The following is a 27,317-nucleotide window of genomic DNA, read 5'->3' on the forward strand; positions in this document are numbered from 1 at the left end:
AGAATGGAGGTTTGAAATAAGAGCAGTATTTTGAGCTTGGCCGGACCTTGGTTTTGTGAAAGTTTGAGTTGAGGGGAAAAGAACCAAGCTTCTTGAAGGTTAGCTTTAGCTATTTAAGAGATCTGGGATTTTATATCGCAGGAGACAGTGAAAGAATGAATGCTGATAGATGACTAGTGGATGTCTTTGATATAAAGAAAGAACAAAGTAGGAGAGGAGACTGCCCTGGAGAACCCCTGAGGTAGTAGAAAAAGAATCGGGATAAATCATTAACTACAGCACAGAGTGATTTCAGAGAGAACCATTTAGTTGCAAGCATAGCTTTGCTAGGAGGCCTGATAACTTCTTTAGAAGTGGCCTGGTGTGTTGCAGTATCCACACAGGTGACATGTGTTTTACAATACGTGTTACAAGGGACTATCTCACTTGTATAATAGTGGACATGGTAGCAATAAATGTAAACGTTAAAATTTGTACAATATACAAATATTTTCATAATAAATGTAAAACTTTTTTCATATTTTTGGAAGAGTAATCAAAGAGCTGGTAGAAAGAGTAACTAAAATCACTCCGTTTTAGTTGTCACTCATTAGGATTTGCAAATAGTCGCATTTCTTCGAGTGAGTTGGTAATTGATTTATAGTCCATTTTAAATCATTTGCTTGCAGAGGCAAGCTGAGGTTAGAGGGTTACCTATTGAGCTAAAGAATTCAGTGCCATGTTCAAAAAAGTAGTGTTCTTTGTTTTCAAAGAAATGCGTTGGGAATAGTCATCTCCAGCCTGTTAAGTTTAAGCTAAATGTATGCTAATGCCTCCAGTGTACAAAGTGAATGACCTGCCTTTTAGGGGTAAGATGATACTTCTGTTCTCGGATCTTCTAGAAATTCTTCCTCTTTTCCTTCTTATCTTAGAATTGATCGGGAGCTTGAATCTTGCACAGTACAACTCTATGGAGTGTACAGTGAGCTGCTGCAACTGGGGAGACTTTTTTTTGAAGCCAAACATTTCGATCTGAAATTATTTCATTGGAGAATTTACCAGGTATGTAGAAAACAATTGCATCACATTTTATATTTGCATTAGACAACAGAAAAAGATTGAGCTTCAGCAAATACCACACGTATGACATCACAAACATGGCAATTGAGTTTTTCAGTGCCGGTTAATCCAGGAACTGACCATGCCTTAAAAAAAAACTCCACCGCGTGATTATAATGTCTTTTTTTTACATCTTGACTTTTTTAGTGAAGGAAAGAAAATCTCCGTGCTGCCAAGATACTTCAGACTACACATCTGATGCAGTGTTTTGTTGGAACCATGTAGTATGATGTATGTGGAAAATCAGCCCATCATTTGATCATATAGTTTAAATTTAGGCATTCAGATCATTAGCTTTATGAATATAAAAGTGGAATCTCATCTACCAGGTTTATCTGTTAAATTAGTAGGGACAAAATATATACAGAATATCTTATTTGTTCTTCATGTTGGAAAACGCTTCAGATCATATACTTCAATCCCAGGACCTTGCTGTTTACCATGACAGCTGCCAACAGCAACAGTAGCAAAAAAAACCCCAAAACTCTCCTAATTAACTCCCAGCTGTCTATTTATGCAGTTTGTTGGGTATAGCTGCCTTGTAGCACATTCTAACCTAAGAACTACCTTATCTTCTCAATGCTGTTATCAACCCAAATCACAATATCTAAATGAATCTTTTTCTCATATATTGAAAATTATAAATCACTGGTCATATCACTGACCTAAAGAAAATCAGTTTCATAGTTGTAATTTTTTTTACCAATATAGTGTTGGATAAGGAAGCGCAGTGGGGGAGCAGAACTTGAAGATGGTGGTGTTCCCATGCACCTGCTGCCCATGTCCTTCGGGTAGTGGAGGTCATGGGTTTGGGTGGTGCTGCCGAAGAAGCCTTGGCGAGTTGTTGCAGTGCACACTGTCGCTAGAACCCGCTGTCGCTAGAACCCGCTGTGGCGGCGGTTCGCTGGTGATGGATATTTCAGCTAGTGGGTGAAGTACAAATCAAGTGGACTTTTGTTCTGGATGGGTGACGAGCTTCTTGAGTGTTTACAGCTGCACCCATCCAGGCCAGTGGAGAATATTCTGTCGTATTCCAGACTTGTACTTTGTAGATGATGGAAAGGCTTCTGGGAATTAGGTGGTGAGCCACTCATCACACAGTACCCAGCCTCTGACCTGCTTTAGTAGCCACAACGTTTGAGGTTGGCCCAGTTGAATTTTTGGTCAATGGTGACTCCCCAGGATGTTGATGTTAGGGGATTCGGTGATGATCATGCCATTGGTTGTCAAGGGGAGGGGTTTGACTCTCTTGTTGGAGATGGTCATTGGCTGGCACTTGTATGGTGTGAATGTTACTTGTCATTTATCAGCCCAAGCTTGGATGATGTTCAGTTCTTTCATGCATAGCATGGGCTGCTTCATTATCTGAGGAATTGCGAATGGAACAGAACACTGTGCAATCGTCAGCGAACAGCTTCACTTCTGACCTTATGATGGAGGGATGGTCATTGATGAAGCAGCTGAAGATAGTTGGGTCTAGGAATCTGCCCTGCATCCTACAGGGATGTCCTAGAGATTATTGAGCACCAGCAACCACAGCTATCTTCCTTTGTGCCTTGTCTGACTCCAGCTACTGGAGAGTTGTTCCCTTGTTCCCCATTGACTTCAGTTTTGCTAAGGCCCCTTGGTGCCACACTTGGCAACTCTCACTTGACCTCTGGAGATCACAGTGCAAAACAATTTGGTAAACAGTTGGCTTTCTTGCTCAGAGTAATTTGGGAAACAAATATATCATACGGGGGAATATGTTTCACTTAGGCTGTGTAGGTACATTGTTGGCAGAGTCGCACGTGCTTTACTTCGAATTTAATCCATGTTGCACCAAACCTGAGAGCCTGATGTTAACAATGTGAGCAAGAGGTAAAAATATATTAGGAACATAGGAATTGCTAGACCGTAGTAACCGAGCCGCATTGATCAGCCTTTAGAGAGATACTACATGATTCTAAGTGTCAAACCTGGGCAACATTCAAATCCACTGATAGAAAATACAGTCGGAGTAGCAAGAAAATCATGTTGCTTTATGAAAGTGGGATCCTTCTGGTTATAGACAGGTGAACTTTATGTAATATAGTGCAGTACAGCATACTGATCAAGTGTGCTTATTGGTAAAATTATTGATTATCCGACCCCTCTTTACTTAAAACAATAACAGCCATTTTCAAATTACTTTAATCAATGTTGCAGCAAGACTAATCTATATATTTAAAGGAGACAGATCATCTGCATTTAGCGAACAGCTGATTGAAGCTGCTTAGGGGTTACAAACAGACAAAAGGGGTGGACAGTGCTTTCAATAGACCCGAGGAGTGTTGTGGCCAAGTCTCGGGAGTACTTCAAGCAGAGATTCAGCTTTACCTCATCGAGTTATGGGGAAAGATTTGTACCAAATGGATTCCTTTTTGCTAAAACATTTTTGCATTACAGTGGCATTGCAGTACTAAGCCACTCGGCTCCTCAGATCAACAGTAAACAATATTTAATTGCACTTTAGCGAGGTGCGAAAAGCTTATTGAAATGGCCAAAATAGCCGGCATGCGGTGCCTTTGTAATTGTATTGAATGTAAAAGCACCATTGGCCCGATATAGGCGGTTACCCACAATAAGCATGGACGACGCAAGTGGTGGGGACTATTGAAATTCTGTAATATGCTCCATGGTGTTAAAATGATTTATCATGTGATTTTTCTGGTGAGGCCAAGAAATACAGTAAGTTTTGCATCAAACCTGGTAATTCTCTAATGCAATTACTTTTATGCAATTTAAATTGCTTTCAAGTTTAATAACTGAGGTGTTAATCTATTTTGTGCTGGGTTTTGTCAGACTATCTGTGCAATCTAAGCCACTTATTTTTTGAAAGACTTTAAAGGTGGGGATTAAATTACTTTACAATTTTATTATGACTGTCTTTCTAAATCTTCTAAACTATGTTTAAACAGAATCCCTGTGTGACCTGCTATTTTTGCTGTTTTCCTTGATATTACTCAAAAAGCTGTTTTCTCAGCAACAATCACCCATTTATTACAAGCGTTGTAGGGCTTTTTAAAGATCAGTGTTGTGTTTGGGATAGGAATTTGTATGTTGAGGATCAGTTTTAAATTGCTGACCTTGACTGGCTATGGAGAACGGTACCGTTTGAAAATGACAGAATTCCTTCAGAGTAGCTAAGTAGCACAGTAGCCATTTGCACCGTCAGATCTTCAGTGGGGTTGCTTGCATTTAGATCAGTTGAAGGCCATGATCTGAAATTATATAAGTGCTGTACATTGTAGAACAGGCTGAACAGTGGGAATCAGAGCTCCGAGAGTAATTCACAGTGAAAGGCCATTATAAAAGGTCACTGCCTTTCATAACATAGCATTGCTTTTTGCAGGTCCAGTAGGCAGCTGCATTCGACAACTGGGTAAAACGTTGTTCAGACGTTTGGGGCCATTGAATACTGCTGTCAAGAGTGGAGCAGTCGGAGTGGAACTGTCTAATGGACATTCCCATTGTGTTATTGATATGTGAAGTAGGGGGAGGGAAAATGGGTGCCAGATGGACTAAACACTTGTTCCCCTCAAAGATCACTGTTCGATCAAATATTTTGCTGCTGCTTACCATCTGTGACTTATTTTCAAATCCCGTAGAATGAAAGTTTATCTAGTTTAACCTGTACCACATTCATTTAACAGCAATTTATATTAAAATATTAACCCGTTACACTGTGTTAATGAGCCTTAAACAAAACATATTTTTTAGAAAAGTAATAGATATATGGAATGAACTGCCAGCTAAAATATGCTCTTAACATTTGACAATTAAGGAGTAAGGAATTGACAACGCAAGAGATTGCTGTCATTTTATAAATTTTGCTTTTGCTTACTTTGATTTGGAAATCAGTGGTAGTTTTATTACTGGAATATTAATGTACCATTATTAAAACATAATTCCCTATTTTCCACCTTCATTATTCTATTTGCAGTTTTAAATGTCTTATTCTTTACATATGCCACTCATTTATTTTATGATTTAATTCTGACTGTACCTTCTTACCTGTGCTTGAGTTTGGTGATAAGAACTGAAACCCTTAAGTTCAATTCTTAATTGCCTGAAAACTTTTTCTATGGTCTGATTCTCTCAGGAGACTGCATATTAAGGTTTGACCGGGCCATGTCACTGAAGTGACCAGGTCAGACTTTGACCTCTTTTGTGGGCTGCTCTTCACAAGCACAGTGCGTAACAAGTTAGCTTGTCAGCAGTCTAGAAGAGCAGATGCTTCTACTGCTTTCGGTGACGAGGTTCAAGATTGATCTTTAGTCGGAATTAGATGGTTTTAAGCATATTGCAATTAAGAAATGCAATATAAATTCAATGGAGTATTTTATACGGCTACAGTACACATCACACACCGTAACCAGTGAGCCATTCCAGTTGTGACCACATTACCTATGCCACTCGTCTCTTGCACTCTGCTCATGGATACTTTGATGAATCATTTTATCATTGCCATGGACTCTACTAAAGCCTTGAGCAGGATCTGACACCATGCACTTCTGAAGAACTTTATCAACGCATGCTCCAGGGACAGCACCTCATCTTTCGATTAGGCACTTTACAATCTTACGGCCTCAACGTTGAGTTCAACAACTTTAGATCCTAACCATTGCTCCGATTTTCCTCTGACGGCAGGTGCTGGTAATGGTACTGCTGTTTGCCGTTTACATCTCGTCTGGACCCATCTTTCGTTCCTTTATTGTTCCATTACCACCCGCCTTTGTCTTGCACTATCTTCTCTCTCGTCATTTAATCACTTTTGCACTCCACCTTATCACAGACCTTCCTTTTTGTTCTTTCCTGCCCTCTTCCTCCCTGCCCCCTCCTTTCTCCCTGGCACTGTACTTGCTTATCAACTGTTAATTCTCTAACCTCTTCCAGTTCTGATTAAAGAGCATTGGACTGAAACGTTATCCCTATTTCTCTCTCCACAGATGCTGCTTTACCTGCTGAGTGTTCCCAGCATGTTTTTATTTGTTGTCATATAGTCTCTCACTAATACCATCTTTGCAGCTATTTAACTTCCTTTCAAATTGCTCCATCTAATTGATGGCTCCGTTCACTGACACTTTTTCTGTTAACTAAGAGGTTTCCCAGGGCGGACTTCTTTTCCACTGTTATCATTCTTCATATCATTGACCACCTCCACTCATCATTGAACACAGTCTGCTGATCATTCCACTCTTGATTCTTCAACTTTCTTCAGATTGAGTACCCTCAAGTGCACATGGCTTCCATTTCTTTTGGTGCAAGACCTTAATCACTCCATCGTGATCTCCTCCATGCTCTTCAATCGGGCAATGAAAATTTTGTTTCTCAATTCTTAGTTATTTTTATTCCGTCACAAGCCTTTTTGTATGACCTCATACTTAGTCTTTCATCTGTCGACATTCTCAGCCTCACTGTCCTCTGCCCACTTCCTTCCACCTTCAAAAACTCTTAACTCTCTTTAAAGTCCAAGTCCACCAAGACTTGAATGCTGCTCCTATATCTTCACAGGCTCAAGACTCATTGCACAGCCTGTCACTCTTGCTCTTTCTTGGTACCTCAGACTTCCAGGATTCCTTATCTCATCCGCCTTTCATTCCTCTGCAATCTTGAAGCTTTTAAAAGCCGAGCTTGGTGTTACCTAATCACTACTTCCTGATTTGCCTCATCTCTTTTATTCTTTTCAACCTTGGTGGTGTCCTCCATTATGGGGCTTGGCCCTTCACCTTTCCCAATAAAGGGCAGTAAGCCTTGTTTGGAGCTGCTGAACTGTTGTTTGGGAGATGCTTGATAATTACGTGTTGTCACTCAGTATACCTCCCTCTTTCAAATTTTGGCTTCCATGCTGTGGTAGTTATGCAACTTGTGTACTTTATGGAATATATGTATAAGAGTTGACCATGACAACTACACAAGTCATAAAACGCCAGACTGTCTCTTACTCGAAGTGTACTACAGATTGATTTATCCCAGCCGTGTGTTTCGTCATCTTTCCATATTTTTGCATCTGTAGATTTTGTCCAAAGTGCACCTAATAACGTGCATCAAAGCTGTGTGAGTGAGAAGGTTTAGAGAACAGACTCTTATGTTAACCAGCTTTTACACAGTAAGGAAACATTATATTCTGATGGGTTTAGGTACAAGTGGGCAAGTGCTGTTCATAATATAATTACAGCTAGTATAAAAACTGCTAGACTTCAATACAATTTTGGGGTCCTGGTGATTTGGCTTATAAAAAAGACTTGCATTTATATAGCGCCTTTCACCGACGTCCCAAAGCACTTTACAGCCAATTAAGTACTTTTGAAGTGTAGTCACTGTTGCAGTGTCGGAAACGCGGCAGCCAAATTGCATGCAGCAAGCTCCCACAAACAGCAATGTGATGATGACCAGATAATCTGTTTTTAGTGATGTTGATTGAGGGGTAAATATTGGTCAGGACATCGGGGATAACTCCCCTGCTCTTCTTCGAAATACGGGATCTTTTATGTCCACCTGAGAGCGCAGATGGGGCCTCAGTTTAACGTCTCATCTGAAAGACGGCACCTCCAAAAGTGTAGCACTCTCTCAGCATCGCACTGGAGTGTCGGCCTAGATTTTTGTGCTCAAGTTAGCTGCACAGTAGTTAAAAGCTTGCAGGAAATGTTCAAATATTTACAGCATTGTCCCCATTAAAAACTAATTATAATCAATTGTTTCTTAAATATAAAATGACATGAAGACAATAACGGGTGAGTGTCTAAACATCAGCTATTTCAGCAGATGTTAAATTCTCTCATTTTCCATTCACTTGGAATAGGCTGTGTCAATTCAGATTTTTGTACATTGCATGTTTAATTGACAAATGAGTCTGGAGGCTACAACATTGATTTGAATAGCATGGCTGATTGACAGAAGCATTCAGTATGATGCAGAACATGATTGGATGCAGAACATGATTGGATGCAGTGTGAGTTGCAATGTGCACTTAGAGTCTCACATTTTACACAGGAAGCCATAGATTTTCTTTGTGCATGCATCTGATTTGTCCAGAAGGTCAAGGGGTTCTGCGTGAAGCTATTCAGATTGATGCAGGAAACTGCAATTTATTCATAAGGATGTTGTGGTTTTTACCAGGAAGCTACAGGTACAAAAACATTTTCACAAATCTCTTTTTGATGCAATTTTCACAGTCCAGTAAATTGTTGATGGGAAACAATCTCATGGTAACCGCAGTATCTTCATGTGATGTGATCGTCAGTTGGTTCAAATGACACAAACAGCAGCAACATCCTTAATCCTGTAACACACTGCAATGAGCATGATTTTTTAAAAACTCCCCCAAAGCAACTTCTGCTTATAAAATAGTGTGAGTGAGTTAACAGTGGTTACTCAGCCTTCCGTTGACATTCTCAAATGCACTATGACATCAATAGATTTCCCTTTACTAAATTAGCAGACTGGTAACTGAATCTTACATATATTTTGGTATTGTATGCAATGCCAACTTTTTCCACCTGTGGACTGTTAACAGAAACGATTGCTGTCACTAAACTGTACTGCATAGATCTTCTATTTAAATCATTCTTTGCTAAAGCTTTTTGGTAATAATCCTACTCACCAGACCACAAAAGGCTTCCGATTGCCTTATTATGGATAATAGACACATGCTGTACTTCTCCTTCTTAGGCAGTCCCTCGGAACCGAGGATGACTTGCTTCCACATTAAATATGAGTTCGCAGGTGACTGAGTCCAATGCGGGACCTACAGTCTCTGTCACAGGTGGGGCAGACGGTGGTTGAAGGGGTGGGTGGGGTGCTTGGGTTGATGTGTGCTGCTTGCGCTCGGCTTCCGCTTGCTCCCAGCGAAGAGACTCGGTGTTCGGCGCCTTCCCGGATGCTTCTCCTCCACTTTGTGCGGTCTTGGGCCAGGGATTCTCAGGTGTCTGGGGATGTTGCACTTTTTCAAGGAGGCTTTGAGGGTGTCCTTGAAGCGTTTCCTCTGCCCACCTGGGGCTCTCGCCGTGTCGGAGCTCAGAGTAGAGCACTTGTTTTGGGAGTCTCATATCGGGCATGCGGACGATGTGACCTGTCCATCGGAGCTGATCGAGCGTGGTCAAAGCTTCGATGCTGGGGATGTTGACCTGAGCGAGAACACTGATGTTGGTGTGCCTATCCTGCCAATGGTTCACATGCTGTACTAAATTACTTCTGAATGGCGGTGTGGAGGGAAATGGTTACAGTATAATTGCATAAAATTAATTTTTAATATTTTTAACCAATTGAGTGCCCTGCATCACGCATCGTCTCTGGCTATTGACACAGGTAACCTGCTCACAGGTTTGGGCTAGTCTCAGCATCGGCTTTTGTGAATGAATGTGACCCAGGGTTCGTTGCACTCTGATTCTTTTTTCTTTCGCTACCCGTGTCTCGCCTCTCGATGGTATCTCCTGAGCTTGGGAACTGGCAGTGTTGGAATGTTTTGGATGTTCTCCGAGTTTTCTGTGGTGCAGTAATTTTGCGTTTTTATTTTCCTAGTTTGGATTGCCACTCCAAAAAAAATTAGTCAGAATGCCAAGCAGAAGTGACTCCAATTATCTCGGGCTTCACTGCTGCTCGATGCTCAACCAATAGGAATCGATGCTCCCCTCCCCCGGGGCTGAAGCACTCCCCTCTTGTGAGGCTGCTTACCCATTTGTAATTTAACATGTTTTTAAAAAGAACTGTACAGTACTATGCATCATGTCTGGCCTGCGGAAAAAGAAAGCTGTGTTGACCCAGAACACTGCAGAGTGCTTCACGAGGATACTTCAGGTAATTGGGTCACTATTGGATGACTTGTAATGTTCAGTTAGTAACAAATTCTGAACACACTGGCCCTGATTTTGCGGCCAGCGGTGAAGGAATGGAGCTCGCCGTTCACTACGCTGACAGCTGCCCACAGAATTTTCGCAGGCTTTTCAGCGTAGACTTGCTGTCATCGGGCGTCTGGTGCAATACGGCGCCCTTTGCAGAGGGTCTGTGGCGTCTGGGAACAGAGCAAGAAAAAGCGAGGCTCTTCAATCAATCATATTGAAGAATCATCACTGAGAGACGCAGAGCCTAAACCAGGAAGTATAAATTAGATTTAAATCCTGTACAGAAAGCGAAAGAAAGATGGGATTAAGAGAGAGAAATAAGAGACAGAAAAAGTAAAAAAAACATTTTTTAAAATCTCCAACGCTAAGTAAATTCTAAAGGAATGAGACTCCACACTTTTAAAATTAAATTTTCAGGGCCAGTGAGGTTGTTTGACAGTAATTATCACCTATCACGGTGTTAAAAATTCACATTACTCCTGAATGCACCAGCCCTTACTTTTTCAGGCGCGTTTAGTAGGTAAGCACCGCAATTTCAGGCCATTACATTGATTTGAAAGCCGAGTCTATCGACGAGGACTGTTACAGCGCAGCCTGTGGCGGAGTGGGGTATCTCTGACAGCAACTTCCCGATTTCCACGTTTAAATGCGCATGTGCAGACTCTGGAAGTTGCTGTCCGATTTATTCCGTAATAACGGTGAGCGCTGTTAGTCTCACTGTTATTATCAACGCAAAATATGGGCCATTATTAAAATAAAACTATTGATACACTGGAATTAGAGTAGCATTATTGAGCCTACTCTGCTATTTTGTTGGCCACAGCAGTTCAATTATTTAAATCTCAATTCTCTGCTATTTTCCATATCCTTACTTTCCGAGTAAGTACCTATCTCCCTCTTAAACCAGATAAAGTAAAGAATTCTTTGATCTGAGGAGCTTCCATAAATCTTGGTGCTTATTGATTATACCTGTACTGCACAAAAGTTGGCTGAATGTTTTTGAAACTTGTATGAACTGTTCCCACAGGCAATAGCAGTGTTTACAAACCAGCAATTGTAACATATTATAGAACATTGCCTTGCTTATAAGCCTCGTGAATAAGGCTAAAACGTTATTTATACTCGTGCCCTTGCAGGTGCAAGAGAGTCATTTTGAATTTTCTTAATTCCCCTTCTCAAGTTATTTCTAAAAAATGTTTCCCTGTCAGTCGATTTTGTTTTTAAACTCATCCAAATTGACTTTACACACAGCAAAATGAGCATGGACTAAATTGAATTAATGGATTAAAATCTACCTTGAGAGGTGAGGAACTTGTAGTCTAATAGGAGAGGGCTTGTGTGCCAGTCAAGTGCTTTAAATGCCTCCCTCCTTTGCTTCTTCACTGTGAAATGGTTCTCTATTCACTGGCATAACTGAGAACTGGCAAATCATCATATGGGGAGAGAGTGGGAATATGGTATTGAGATAGAGGATCAGCCATGATCGTATTGAATGGCGGAGCAGGCTCGAAGGGCCGAATGGCCTACTCCTGCTCCTATTTTTCTATGTTTCTATCCCTGTCGAGGCACCTCAATCTACATGAACTGCCAGCAGGCTCAGTTAATTTTAGTTTGGAATTCACCTTTCTCTGATTTGGAGAGCGGAGCACTCTTGATGGGTTTTACCAGTGTGGCTTTTTCAACCAACTGTCAGGATGTGGTTGAGAGCAGCTTAAGTTGACTTTTCTCCCCCATTCTCTCTCCCCTCGGAACATATCTGATTTCTGCCGTTTGTTCTGCAGGCAGCTACTGAAATGAGAAGCTTTCTCAGCAGGGTAGTGCACCAAAACTCTATGCTAGCAGGCAGCCCTATTGTTAGATGAAACACGTGTATAAAGCATACTGTACATAGTTCAGATAATCAAAGGAAATTGTATTACTTAATGTGCTAAACAGAATGTGTTTTGTGTTCGACTGCTTGTACATGATAAACAGCTGGTAGACCTCTCTACCAGAATCGGGTTTATCACTTGTAAGAGGGAAGCGGAAACTGCTGAACAAGAATGAAACACCCCTGTTGGATGGAGTCAGGCAATTGGGTTCTGATTAGGTTATTGATTTGGTAAGTGGAAGCAGCTTTGTTTCTACAGTACAATATTGGCACTGTAGTGTCTGAAACAGAAGAACATGCTTTCTCGGGTCATGGTCCATTACAGGTTGCATTGCGTGGCACTTGTGGATACATATAATGAATGCTTTGTTTGTACATTTGAATGGCACTACTCATTTGCAGGGATAGATTCAAATGATGACCGAAGGTTTGGATCAAGCAGAAAGGTGTTGTGGCCCTTTTGCCTTTGGTTTGGGGAAATACTTGGTATAGAAAGTTGCTGGGCTGGCCCTGGCCATCAGTTGCTCCTGGGTTTCTTACAACTGAAGGGTTTGGCAAAGGCCTGTGGGGGATTGGCTGGAATATAAATTACAGGACGGGGATCTACACTTCCTGCTGTTTTCCTACTGTTAGGTACGTTGAAGTTTTCTTCAAAGATCATTATTTAAATTTCTGTAACCTTTATTTGTAATGCAGGTTTCTCATACCTGGAGCTATCTTGGTTTCTTGTCTCTGTACCCTAGCCAAGGGGGATAATATCATTCAATAGGATTTGGAATATGCATGAATAGGGATCAGAAACCCCACACACGTCTAAAAAAATTAATAAATCTGCGAAAATAGCCCACTGAAAAGCTGCAGTGCAAATTGGATAACTCTTCAAACTTCCAATACAGATTCAAATACTTAATCTGGATTGTTGCCTAAGGAAGTGTTAGTGTGGCATTAATGTACAAACTGCTAGTATCCAGGTCTGTATACTGGTCCTCACTCTAAACTGTGCCCAAAGGCATAGAAGTACAAAATTACATCCTGTACAACTCTGACCAAACCTCTGCCTTTCATTATATGTCCTCAATATCTCTCCACCTCAATGGTGCTGTTCTTTCCTGATTCTTTTTTATTTTTTTTTATTCGTTTATGGGATGTGGGCGTCACTGGCAAGGCCAGCATTTATTGCCCATCCTGAATTGCCCTTGAGAAGGTGGTGGTGAGCTGCCTTCTTGAACCGCTGCAGTCTGTGTGGTGAAGGTAATCCCACAGTGCTGTTAGTTAGGTAGGGAGTTCCAGGATTTTGAGCCAGTGACGATGAAGGATTGATGATATATTTCCAAGTCAGGATGGTGTGTGACCTGGAGGGGAACTTGGAGGTGGTGGTGTTCCCGTGTGCCTGCTGCCCTTGTCCTTCTAGATGGTAGAGGTCGCGGGTTTGGCAGATGCTGCCGAAGAAGCCTTGGCGAGTTGCTGCAGTGTATCTTGTAGATGGTACAGACTGCAGCCACGGTACCCCGGTGGTGGAGGGAGTGAATGTTTAAGGTGGTGGATGGGGTGCCAATCAAGCAGGCTACTTTGTCCTGGATGGTGTCGAGCTTCTTGAGTTGTTGCAGCTGCACTCACCCAGGCAAGTGGAGAATATTCCATCACACTCCTTACTTGTGCCTTGTAGATGGTGGAAAGGCTTTGGGGAGTCAGGAGGTGAGACACTCTCTGCAGAATACCTAGCCTCTGACCTGCTCTTGTTGCCACAGTATTTATGTTGCTGGTCCAGTTAAGTTTCTGGTCAATGGTGAGCCCCAGGATGTTGATGGTGGGGGATTCGGCAATGGTAATGCCGTTGAATGTCAAGGGGAGGTGGTTAGACTCTCGCTTGTTGGAGATAGTCATTGCCTGGCACTTCTGTGGAGCGAATATTACCTGCCACTTACCAGCCCAACTTGAACGTCGTCCAGGTCTTGTTGCATGCGGGCATGGACTGCTTCATTATCTGAGGAGTTGTGAATGGCGCTGAACACTGCAGTCATCAGCGAACATCCCCATTTCTGACATTATGGAGGGAAGGTCATTGATGAAGCAACTGAAGATGGTTGGGCCTAGGACACTGCCCTGAGGAACTCCTGCAGCGATGTCCTGGGGCTGTTATGATTGACCTTCAACCACCACAACCATCTTCCTTTGTGCTAGGTATGACTCCAGCCAGTGGAGCGTTTTCCCCCTGATTTCCATTGACTTCAGTTTTACTAGGGCTGCTTGATGCCACACTCGCTCAAATACTGCCTTGATGTCAAGGGCAGTCACTCTTGCATCATCTCTGGAATTCAGCTCCTTTGTTCATGTTTGGACCAAGGCTGTAATGAGGTCGGGAGCTGAGTGGTCTTGGCGGAACCCAAACTGGGCATCAGTGAGCAGGTTATTGGTGAGTAAGTGGCGCTTGACAGCACTGTCGATGATTCCTTCCGTCACTTTGCTGATGATTGAGAGTAGACTGATGGTAATTGGTTGGGTTGCATTTGTCTTACTTTTGGTGGACAGGACATACCAGGGTAGTTTTCCACATTGTCTGGTAGATGCCAGTGTTGTAGCTGTACTGGAACAGCTTGGCTAGAGACGCGGCTAGTTCTGAAGCACAAGTCTTTAGCGCAATAACCGGGATGTTGTCAGGGCCCATAGCCTTTGCTGTATCTTGATATCACGTGGAGTGAATCGAATTGGCTGAAGACTGGCTTCTGTGATGGTGGGGACCTCAGGAGTAGGCAGAGTTGCCCAGTTTTGAGCTGCTAGATCTGTTCTGACTCTATCCCCTTTAGCACGGTGGTAGTGCCACACAACACGATGGAGGGTGTCCTCAGTGTGAAGACGGGACTTCGTCTCCACAGTGAGTGTGTGGTGGTCACTGCTACCAATGCTGTCATGGACAGATGCATCTGTGACAGGTAGATTGGTGAGGACGAGGTCAAGTAGGTTTTTCCCTTGTGTTGGTTCTCTCACCACCTGTCGCAGGCCCAGACTGGCAGTTATGTCCTTCAGGACGCGACCAGCTTGGTCAGTAGTGGTGCTACCGAGCCACTCTTGGTGATGGACATTGATGTCCCCCACCCAGAGCACATTCTGTGCCCTTGTTACACTCCGTGCTTCTTCCAAGTGTTGTTCAACATGGAGGAGTACTGATTCATCAGCTGAGGGAGGGCGGTAGGTGGTAATCAGCAGGAGGTTTCCTTGCCCATGCTTGACCTGAAGCCATGAGACTTCGTCTAGAAGCACAGGATCAGCTTCCACATATATGCTGGCAACACCCAGCTCCAGCTGTCTGCCTACTCCATCAATCTAAAGGCTGTTGCTAAACTTTTCAATTGGTATCCAACATCAAGACCTGGATAAGCCAAAAATTCTTCTAGCTTGACGCCAGCAAAATCAAAGCCAACCTCTTCAGTGCATGAACACCTACATACCCTTAGCCTTGACTCCATCATCCTCCCTGACTGCCACTATACTAAGTAAGGGGGGGTGCGGAAGATTGGCGTGCTATCCAAGTATGAGCTCAGAATCCTTCCCAAATTCATGTCACTAAGACCACTTTTTTACTACTTTTGCATAGCCAACCTCCACATTGAAACCCTTGTCCATCCTCGTACTTCTATGCTTCTGTAATGTCCTGTAACCAGCCTCTCCGCTTCAATCTTCCACAAGTTACAACTGATTCAAAACACTGTAGCCCATATCTTATCCTGCACTTTGTTCACAATAGGGTCCTCTCCAAGCTTCACAGACTCCCCATGCCGCAGCAAGTTGACTTTAAAATTCTTGTTCCCATGTTCAAATCCTTCGCTGGCTTTATTCCACCCTATCTTGATCACTTCCAACTTTGTGTTCCGGCAAGCATCAATTGCTGCTCCAACACTGGACTGCATCTTGTTTCCTGCTCCATTATCTGTGGCTAGTTGTTCAGTCCTCTGGAAGTTTTTGCTTATTTTCTTCCACTTCAGTAGAGCCCTGCCTTCAAAAAAAAAACCTTGCAATCTTCTCTTTGACTGCCTTGCACTCCTCTCCCGCTTTGCCCTCTCTGTTTTCATCCACTGTTTTTCCTCAATGTGAAATTCTTTAAGACATCATCTTGCCTAAGAAATGCTACAGATATGCAAGTTGGTGTGCTGAGCTGTTGTATCGAAACAAATCATATTTGTGTAATATGTGCTTGATGTGTTTGTGATGGTAATCTACTGTATTGTAATTTATATATTTTTAGTCTCTGGACCACACTATTGTAACGTAGAACTGTGATGGAAGGTTGAGCCAGGCGTGGCATGTATCAAACCTTCTACCACACTTGGCTTTCACACCATTTTACTACCAAGTAAGTTCATATTTCATTGAACATTGGGCTTGTAGGGAATGTGCATTAAATAGTCGAATAAGATGCAGTAAATCAATTTTCCCCATATTTTTAGAAGTTTGAGCATGAGCTATTGAGACAGAGTGTGCTTCAGTTTTTTTTGTACACGAGAATGTGATTAAAATTTCAATGTGAGTACATATGTTTGTATAAATTCAATGCTAATCAAATTCTTTGATTTTAAAAACATGATGTATTGTTAGTGGTGTCATCAAGGTTGGAAGATTAATGTAGGATGATGTATACTGCAGGCAGGCCTAATTATATATCAGTAATGCTCCTCTCCTCGCTGATTTGTGATGATATAAGGATGATGTGGAACAACGCACCAGTTCTTTTTTCCACAGTGTTGTGTTTGTACCGCTATACACAACTAGATAAAATAAAGCAGCAGAGACTGAGAGTAACTTCATGTGATCTTTACTGGGTAACTGGAACTTCGGCACTGACTGTACAAATCGATACGCGTCTGTTATATACGCTCGCAACTAAGGATGTACATCCGCAAAACAAAGTAGTCCCTTCAATGTTGTACACATTACACTTCCTCCCCCTTCAGTTTAATAGTATATTAACGCAAAATTTCTATAATTAACATAGAGCCTGTCTTTACAGTAACAAAATTCAAATTCCAACATAACATTTCATTTTGTCAACAGCCCTTTTACAAGTCAAATCTCTGGGGAGGCCTCCTCTGCCTCTCTGGGTAACGTCTCTCCAGACTCTCTTGCTTTGGGGAATGAGACTGTACAGGTACAGTTGCATCAGGTGAGCTATCAGCACAGGTAGAGCTCTCAGCTGTGGATGAGGCTGGTGCTGATGCTGATGAATCAGGAGTGTCTGTTTCCATGTCAGGTGAGTCTGGGCGAGGTATAGGCGTGTTTTTCACCTGAACATCCAGAATTTGGTCCACATGACGTCTCAAAACGTTTTCTCCCACATCCACTGTATACATCAGTGGTTCCTCTCTTGTGGATATTGTCTCTGGTTGCCACTTTTCCGTCCGGAAATCACGAGCAAGAACTGACTGTCCCACACTGAAGCTTCTTGTTGGCTTAGCATTCAAATGTTTGAACTGTTTGTTCTCTACATCACGACGTACATTCGGTTTAAGAAGGTCCATGCGAGATCTCAGGTTCCTGTTCAGAAACATCATCGCTGGAGTCTGATTAGTGGCTGTGTCTACTGCGTTCCGATAAGCAAAGAGGAAATTGTCTATCTTGTGTTGCAGTGGTAGATTCTCGCTGTACATTGCTTTGATGGCCTTCTTGAAAGTCTGTATGAATCTTCCTGCCAAGCCATTTGTAGCTGGATGGTACGGGGCAGATGTGTAGTGCTTGATTCCATTTTTCCTCATGAAACCTTGGAATTCGTCAGAGACAAATTGTCGTCCATTGTCTGTGCAGATTTGTTCTGGTAGGCCATTTCTAGCGAACATGGTCCTCAGAACTGAAATGGTCTTTTTAGATGTGGTTAATTTCATTTTAATGACCTCGGGCCATTTGGAATGTGCATCGACTGCAATCAAGAACATGGAGTCCATGAACGGTCCAGCAAAGTCGATGTGCACACGTTGCCATGGTGATGAGGGCCATTCCCATGGATGGAGAGGGGCTTGTGGTGGTGCGTTCTGGACCTTTTGACATCCTGAGCAGCTCTTTGTCAGGTCCTCGATCTGTTTGTCAATTCCCGGCCACCACACGTATCCACGGGCAAGGCTTTTCATCTTTACCGTACCTAAGTGGCCTTCATGCAGTTCATCTAGCACTCGGTTACGAAGCTTGGGAGGAATCACAACTCGTGAGCCACACATCAGTGTTCCCCGACACACTGATAACTGCTCCCTCCTAGCTGAGAATGCTGGAAACAATGAGTCACCATGCGCTGGCCATCCCTTCACAGTGATGTCATAAACTTTTGACAATGTAGGGTAATTGCGTGTTTCTCTTTCAATGAGGGAGTTTGTCACTGGTAGCTGCTCAACTATTGTTGTTTGAAATACCTCTGCTGAGTCAACTGTTGTAGTTCTCTCTGAGGTCGGCAGTGGTAAACGTGACAAACCATCGGCGTTGCTATGTTGCTTGGTCCCCTTGTATTCAATGTCATACAGGTGAGCCCCTAGGAAGAGTGACCATCGCTGCAGCCGTTATGCCGTCATCACTGGAACGCCCTTCCTTGGGTTGAAGATTGAAACGAGAGGCTGGTGGTCAGTTAACAGTGTAAACTGTTGACCATACAAGTAGTGGTTGAATTTCTTGACTCCCCACACAAGGCTGAGGGCTTCTCGGTCAATCTGTGCATAATTGCATTCAGCTGTAGTCAATGACCTTGAGGCAAAGGCTATTGGTCTTTCTGAGCCGTCTGGGAACTTATGTGACAACACGGCACCAATGCCATGGGGTGAAGCACCACATGCCAGTCGAATAGGTAAGGATGGGTCAAAGTGAGCTAGCACCTCTTCTGAAGTAATGAGTCTTTTACTCTCTTGAAAATCTTGTTCACAGCTGTCATTCCACTTCCATTGTGACCCTGTCTGTAGCAGTGCATTTAGTGGATGTAACACTGGATAGGTTGGGCAAGAACTTGTGATAGTAGTTCACCAGTCCAAGATATGGTCTCAACTGAGACACATTTTCAGGTGTTGGTGCATTAATCACAGCTTCAATCTTGTCTGGAGACTTGTGTAAACCGTCCTTGTCAATCACATGTCCACAGTATGAGATTTCCTGTTTGAAAAACTCACACTTGTCTCGGTTCGCTCGGAGCCCATACTCCCGTAACCTGATGAGCACCTGTTCAAGGTTGGAAAGGTGGTCGTTGTCGTTCTTGCCAGTAATGATGATGTCATCAAGATAACAGAGTACCTGGGATCCCCTGCAGGACTTGGTCCATTGCCCTTTGCCAGATTGCAGGAGCTGATGCTATTCCGAATACCAGCCGATTGTACTAGTAAAGGCCTTTGTGTGTATTTATTGTCAGGTACTTCTTTGATGCATCATCAATTTCCATTTGGAGATAGGCCTGGGCCAAGTCAATCTTTGTGAAGCATTCCCCTCTTGACAGGGAAGCAACGATGTCCTCAATGCGAGGCAATGGGTACTGTACTGTGTGGAGGACTGGGTTAACAGTCACTTTAAAGTCTCCGCAGATGCACACTTTTCTTGGCTTTCCTGGTTTTGTGCTGGAGGTTTTCTTCATTACTGGAACTATAGGTGTGGCCCATTCACTCCAATCCACCTTGGACAGGACCCCTAACTGCTCCAAGTTCTCCAGCTCTGCTACTGAAGGGCGAATTGCATAAGGCACTGGTCTGGCCTTGTGGAACTTTGGATTTGCGTTCTCCTCAATCTTAATTTTTGCTTTCATGCCCTTAAGTGTTCCTATTCCCTTCTTGAACATTTCCTGAGAGTCAGAGAGTATTTGTGACAATCTCTCAGGAGTGGCATTGCTGTCCTCCTTTGCTGACACAAACAGTGCTTGGATGGTGTGCCAATCCAACTGTATTTTCCTGAGCCATTCGCGTCCCAGCAATGGCGGTCCTCCATTTTCCACTACATAGAGGTTCAATTGCGGTATTTTTTTTTCTTTGTATGTCACTTTTATTTTACCTTTGGGGCACACTCTTTGTCCTGTGTATGTCTTTAACAGTACTTTAGTTGGCCTTAGCGGTATGTGTGAAAACAGTCGTTTGTAGTCATGCACAGAGATTACTGTTAAAGCTGAGCCTGTGTCCAACTCCATTTTCAGCCTAACTCCTGCCACTTCTGGAGTAATCCATATTATTCTGTGATCCCCTGTTTCTTTCACACTGTGTAGTTTTAGACAAGCCAGATCCTCTTCCTCTGCGTCTGTGTCACTTTTTTCTTTATCTGAACTGCCTCCAGTCACGTGGTGTACCTTCTTGTATCTATCTTTGAAAGGTTTCTTGTTTTCAGTCACTTGATGTACCTTTTTGTTACTCTATTGTATCAGTTTTCGGCTTCTTATTTGCTTTGCAGACTCTTTCAATGTGCCCTCGTCTGCCACATTGTCTGCAGTCTTTATCTTTAAACCAACAGTCATTGTGGTCGTGACATTTTGCCACAGCGATAGCACTTCTTTTGTTTCAGTGACATTTTATTAGTTGAATATTCCAGGGATTTTTGTTGAATTTCTAAAGCGCCACATGCTGCTGCTTCCATTGATATTGCAAAACTCAGAGCCTTCTCCAATGTGAGGTCTTTTTCAGACAGGAGCTTCTTTTCTGTGCTTTCACTTTGCATGCCACGCACAAATCTGTCCCTCAATGCGTCTGATAAGCCCACTCCAAATTGGCAATGTTCTGATAATTTGCGCAACTTTGCCAAATATTCAGAAATGCTTTCATTTTTGCTCTGGTTCCGTTTATGGAATTTAAATCTTTCGGCTATGAGCAGTGGTTTGGGGCTTAAATGGTCTTGGAGTGTGTCCACTATTTGTTTGAATGTTTTGTTTGCTGGCTTTTCAGGGGTTAATAAACTACGTAGCAGCCCGTATGTCTTTGCACCCATAACACTCAGGAAAACAGTGGCTTTCTTTTCTACCTCCACTCCGTTAGCCTCACAGTACAACTCCACTCTTTCAATGTAAGTTGCCCCGTCTTCAATGCTGCTATCAAATGCTGCAATCGTGCCAATCATTGCCATTTTTTTTCCAAACCCACTTTTCTTTCTTTACTAGTTAGCTAGCGTCATGCAAGTCCTGTGCACTTTTCTCTTGACTTACGTATCCCCTGCCTAGTTTAGCAAGCGTGCTCCGTTTTCTCTACCTTCTCGCTCCTTTCTTCCAAATTTCGGTGTCCTCTGGATGCGATGCCAATTTGTTGTGTTTGTACCGCTATACGCAACTACATAAAATAATAAAGCAGCAGAGACTGAGAGTAACTTCAAGTGATCTTTACTGGGTAACTGGAACTTCGGCACTGCCTATACAAATCGATACGCGTCTGTTATATACGCTCGCAACTAAGGATGTACATCCGCAATACAAAGTAGTCCCTTCAATGTTGTATCCATTACACACAGTAAAGTACACCACTGAAATGACAAAGAAAAGGAAATAAATACATGCTTATCGTGTTGATGTTAAAAACATTTGATAATTCCTATTTTTTTTTCATGGCATTGATTGCTTCCTAGAATATAGTTCCGTGGTCATTGGGTAAGCTCTACTGTGTGAGTCTTGACGGGGTGCGTGTCAGTGGGCTATTTTATCATGAGGGCCATTAAAGCCAAACCTGGTCCTGTCCCCTCATGATGTCCACACGTGTGTATATTTTAGATAACAATTGGGAGTGGGAACCCTGAACAACTTTCCTCTCCCTGCCCCAGGTGTAGAATTCCTACCACTGCCCTACTTGAGATCAGCTAGCAGCGCGCACACCATTCAAGAACAAACCTGGGGTCTTCCTGATTGGTGTGGCTCAGCTATTCAGTGGATAAGCTCACTGAGCCATCGAAGGAGTCTATCCTTAATACTACTGATGAATCGAATAAATGAATATTATTGCTTTGTGCTGATCATGAGGTGAAAGATGCTAGTGATGGGGAATGGAACACTTTCATTTCAGGCACCCAGTATCAGGATGAAGAACTCCTCGGTTAGGCACAGCATGGTCAGATGCAGATTGAAGTTCACTCCAGTCTTCTCTAATATATGTCCGCCCCAATCCCGCAAGGACCCCCCTCCTGCACAACTATTACATTTTTTCATTTTCCATACCAGTAATTTTGGGACCTTCCTGAGTAAGATTGCCTATTATGAGTAGTTTTGTGATGTGGGCCCATTGTCAATAGGAACTGGATTGAGACTACCCAAAATCATATTACTTAGGAAGCAAAAACAGCAATGGCTGGAAACACTCTGGTCAGGCAGCATCTGTTGAGAATACACAAGTCGACATTTTTGGGTGTGGGACCCTTCAATGGAACTAATTTTCTGTGTTTGTTTCAGATTTTAAACGTCTGCAGTATTTTGTTTTTTGTTCATTTCACGTAGGGCTTTTTCAACCTTAGTCACAATCCTGTCCCCAGATTATTTTATTTCTCTCCTGCCATCTGACCTTTTGCCACTCAATATTTTATAACTGGAGAAGGCAAGCACTCTGTATTCGAGGCTGCTCTGTAATTGATCCCAAGGCAGTGCATGAACACTGTGGTTTACTACATCTGCTTCGTGCTGCCAAACTGGCTGGATGAGAATGGGGGGTGAGGGCTTAGAATGCAGTCTGCAGTACATTACATTGGCACACTTGAGTGATATGCTGGAGAGCTGTCCTTTGTTTTCGTTGTGAAGTTCTGTATTCATTCCTCTTTCCTTTTAGGTTGTTATTGAAACACTGCACACTTTTAAAAACTTCACCTTCCATTCACATACAAATTAGAAGGTACTTTCATGACTATGAAAGAAACCGCCTGGCCACTCCATACTGATTTATAATGTAGCAGAGATATTAAGCTAGTGATTGTACTGTATCCTGTGATTAGACATAATTCTTCAAACTGCTCTGTAATATTTAATTTTAATTTTGTTCTTGTTCAGACATTATGCCTGCAGTACCTATCAAATTGCCTCTTGTCGCTGATCAAATAAAGGTCAGAGATTGATATTAACTCCAAGTTATTGAAAAATATTAGTTAGAGCAAATTCTATAAGTGTAAGTGATGTATATTTTTGTGTTCATTTTTAATCTGCTTACTGCATTCTTTCCACAGCTGATTTAGTTACCATGGTTCAAGCGTATTTATCTTAGTTTTATGTGCACCCGACTCTGGTCTTGATCTGGTACTGCCTCTATCAAGATGAAGAGCCTGTATTTGCATGTTGGCCCTCAATAAACAGTTCATGCCAAAAAAGGGGAGATGGATTTTTTTCTTAAGTATTCTTTACATTTTTGGCTGTAAGTGCACAATGCCATGAGGCAATTTTGGAAATAGAATTTTGATTATGTGCAAATGTACATTTAATTTATTTTAGTTGGTGCACAACCAGTTAAGAAAGAAGTTGCCTTTCTATAGCGCCTCTCACGACCTCCGAATACACCAAAGTGCTTCACAGCCAATGAAGTGCTCTTGACGTGCAGCCACTGTGGTAATGTAGGGAAACACACTTCGATCCCACGGGCAGCACGGAGATTAATGATCAGATAATCTGTGTTTTGCGTAGCAACTAAAGGGTACAATCCTAAAGGGGGCGCATGAACAGAGAGGCGCCAGGGGGTAAATGTGCACAAATCGTTGAAGGTGGCAGAGCAGGTTGAGAAAGTGGGTAAAAAATCATACGGGATCCTGGGCTTCATAAAAAGAGGCAGAGAGTTACAAAAGCAAGGAAGTTATGATGAACCTTTATGAAACACTGGCTCGGCCACAACTGGAGTATTGTGTCCAATTCTGGGCACTGCACTTTAGGAAGGATGCGAAGGCCTTCGAGAGGGTGCAGAAAAGATTTACGAGAATGATTCCAGGGGTGAGGGACTTAAGTTAAGTGGATAGCCTGGAGAAGCTGGGGTTGTTCTCCTTAGAGCAGAGAAGGTTGAGAGGAGATTTGATAGAGGTGTTCAAAATCATGATGGGTCTAGACAGAGTAGATAGAGAGAAACTGTTCCCATTGGTGGAAGGGTCGCGAACCAGAGGACACTTCCTACCCTCCTTACCTACGTATTTCAGATTTTCTTTGTGATATTGTAGTTTTACATCTGTTAATGATAATTGTCAATTTACTTGCTGTCTGAAAAGAGAATGTTAAAAATATAGTGCAATAATGGGACTGAATTCCTATACAGAGTTGTGCAATTCATGCCCTAGTCTCTAGCCTTGTACAAGAAACTTGATTTCTGTGCTCTTGTATTCACCCCAACAGCTGCTTGAAGACCTGTCTTTTTAGTCTGAAACTCGAGCGCCAAAACAGCAAGCAGCTTTGTGTAGTTCGTGACAGTCAACTTGCTCTGGTCCTGGTTGCTTTTTAGGAGGAGTCAATGACCTGAAAATTCAGTCGCAGCCAAACACACAGCAGTTCTCAGCGGATAGTAAATTATTGATGTCTCTTTACGAGTGGCATCTGGAACTGAAAGTGAAGCTGGTGTGACTGTACGGAGCCTGTAGCTGATACAGACAAGCAGTTGATTGATTGGTGAGCGTGAGAGCCAAAATGTTGGGTCTTTGCATAGCTGTGAGAGTGGTAGTAGGATTAAAAATTAAAACCATGCATACATTAAATTAGCTTTCCAGTAAAGGGAATTGAATGTATTGATCTGTCTTTTACTGTGGTGCTGTTCAAATTATGGAGCTTAAATGGACTCGTTTGAGTCCATTAAATTGAAGACTAGTTCCTTTTCAGATGCTGGAAATGCTAGTGTTTACATACTGTTATGTGCAACGTTTTATGTCCAGTGTGTATCATTTGATCTAAAGGTAAGACTCATTTCAACTTCATTAGAATTTGTCCCAATTTCAGTTTTCCCACCATTCATTCATTTCCCCATGTCTCCTGAAAGCCGTGTGTCATGGAATGTTGTTCCATGGGCACCAGTGACTTTACTACCACACCCAAGTGGCTGTTCATGAGTAACCCTGAAAAGTGAATGTTGGCAGGCTATTTGACCACAACAGAGCCCGAGCCCATCCTTGCTTGACCCCCATGCATTCACTTTGCAGCAGAAATAACTGGATAGCAATCGGGAACGGGAAGTTGGGCTCTTCTCTTCTAACCACAACCTCCACCCTAGTCCAGGGACATTGAGCATGTAGATACACTCATAGGAACAGGAGTAGGCCATTCAGCCCCTCGAGCCTGCTACACCATTCAATGAGATCATGGCAGTGCAAACCACGCTGACTGTCATGTACTAGAAAATAAAATTACAGTGATTAAACCACAATTCTTAAATATCTCTTTTTTAGGGTCTGTAGCCATAGAATCGTAGAATGGTTACAGCACAGAAGAAGGCCATTCGGTCCGTTGAGCCTGTGCTGACTCTCAGCTAGTCTCACTCCCCCACCCTTTCCCCAGAGCCCTGCAAAAAATTTTTCCTTATCCTTATCCAACTCCCTTTTGAAAGATAAGATTGAGTCTGCCTCCACCACCCTTTCAGGCAATGCAGTCCAGATCTTAACCACTCACTGCGTAAAAAAGTTTTTTCTTGCGTCGCCATTGGTTCTTTTGCCAATCACCTTAAATCTGTGTCCTCTGGTTCTTGGCCCTTCTGCCAATGGGAACAGTTTCTCTCTATCTACTCTGTCCTGAACCCTCATGATTTTGAACACCTCTATCAAATCTCCTTTCAATCTTCTCTGCTCCAAGGAGAACAACCCCCAGCTTCTCCAGTCTTATCAATGTAACTGATGCCCCTCATTCCTGGAATCATTCTCGTAAATCTTTTCTGCACCTTCACATCCTTCCTAAAGTGTGGTGCCTGGAATTGGACACAGTACTCCAGTTGGGGCCGAACCAGTGTATTATACAGATTCTTCATAATTTTCACACTTTTGTACTCTATGAAGCCCAGGATCCCGTAAGCCCCTTTAACTGCTTTTTCAACCTGCTCTGCCACCTTCACTAATTTGTGCACACATACCCCCAGGTCTCTCTCTTCGTGCATCCCCTTCAGGATTGTACCATTTCGTTTATATTTCCTCTCCTCATTCTTTCTACCAAGCTGTAGCGCCACTGGCTGCGCCTCCCGCGATATTCAGCAGGGGCGCTAATGGTGGCGTTAGCCATTTGTGCTGCGCCGCCACCGATGATGTTATCGGTGTGCGCAGCGCCCCATTCGTGCCCCGAACGTGATATTTGGTAGCGAACGCCGCTGTAGCGCCATTCGCTACCCGCGCCCGGTTCACGGGGCCTTGCTGTGCCGGCAGAGGCGCAAGTTAAGGTGGAGGTCCGGGGCGGCTGCTTTTTCGGCAGCCGCCTGCCAGCACCTCCGTCCCCGGCCTCCTGGTCCCCCCCGCCCCCCCCCCCCCCCCCCCCCGCGGCATTGCCGGCTGTTTCCCGAGAGCCCGGCACTTCTCCTTGGTGCCGGGCTCTTTTGCTGGCACTCGCGATCGGGGTTCGCGCTGTTGCCGGCCCCTCCCCCTTAACAATGGGAGGGAGGCCTGCAGTACCGCAGCGTGCCGTGCCGCAGCGTGTGGCACTGCGGCACGTTGCGCTGCGATATTCAGTTTCAGCGCCCTAAGAGGGACGCGGAGCGCCTCGAGCCTCACCCCGTCTCCCTCTAGAGGCACTTCAACTGAATTTCTGACTATCGCTACAGCTTCGAATGCTGCGCAAAAACCAGCGCCCAGGCGAACTTGGTGCCAGTTTGGCGCCTCAACCCAATTTCTAGGCCATAGAGTTATACAGCACTGAAAGAGGCCCTTCGGCCCATCGCATCCACGCCGGCCATCAAGCCCTGTCTAATCTAATCCCATTTTCCAGCATTTGGTCCGTAGCCTTGTATGCTATGGCATTTCAAGTGCTCATCCAAATGCTTCTTGAACGTTGTGAGGGTTCCTGCCTCTACCACCCTTTCAGGTAGAGTTCCAGATTCCAACCACCCTCTGGGTGAAAAAGTTTTTCCTCTAAACCTCCTGCCCCTTACCTTGAATCTATGCCCCCTTGTTATTGACCCCTCTACTAAGGGGAAAAGTTCCTTTCTATCTACCCTATCTATGCCCCTCATAATTGTGTACACCTCAATCAGGTCCCCCCTCAGCCTTCTCTGCTCCAAGGAAAACAAACCCAGCCTGTCCAGTCTTTCTTCGTAGCTGAAGCGCTCCAGCCCAGGTAGCATCCTGGTAAATCTCCTCTGCACCCTCTCCAAGGCAATCACATCCTTCCTATAGTGTGGCGACCAGAACTGCACACAGTACTCCAACTGTGGCCTTACCAGCGTTTTGTACAGCTCCATCATAACCTCCCTGCTCTTATATTCTATGCCTCGGCTAATGAAGGCAAGTATCCCATATGCCTTTTTAACCACCGTATCCACCTGTTCTGCTGCCTTCAGTGATCTATGTACATGCACACCAAGGTCCCTCTGATCCTCTGTCTTTCCTAGGGTCTTACCATTCATTGTGTATTCCCTTGCCTTGTTAGTCCCTCCAAA

General features: G+C 43.4%; 1 protein-coding gene across 3 annotated transcripts in view; it reads left to right on the forward strand.

Annotated features, from left to right (window-relative positions):
- The first annotated feature begins 926 nt into the window (after positions 1-926).
- Positions 927-27,317, forward strand: part of LOC147098705 (serine-rich coiled-coil domain-containing protein 2-like) — a 730,402-nt gene continuing 704,011 nt past the window's right edge. Inside the window, exon 1 of one of the 3 annotated variants that reach the window (XM_085970759.1) lies at positions 927-1,041. The gene's annotated coding sequence lies outside the window, so the exon portion shown is untranslated. Of the gene's footprint in view, positions 1,042-16,062; positions 16,178-27,317 lie in introns of those variants that run through there. The other 2 variants (XM_085970755.1, XM_085970756.1) reach the window with 2 other exon arrangements.

Source organism: Somniosus microcephalus, chromosome 29 (assembly GCF_052327205.1).
Source record: "Somniosus microcephalus isolate GS21.2 chromosome 29, FLI_Smic_1.0, whole genome shotgun sequence".
Classification (NCBI taxonomy): Eukaryota; Metazoa; Chordata; class Chondrichthyes; order Squaliformes; family Somniosidae; genus Somniosus; species Somniosus microcephalus.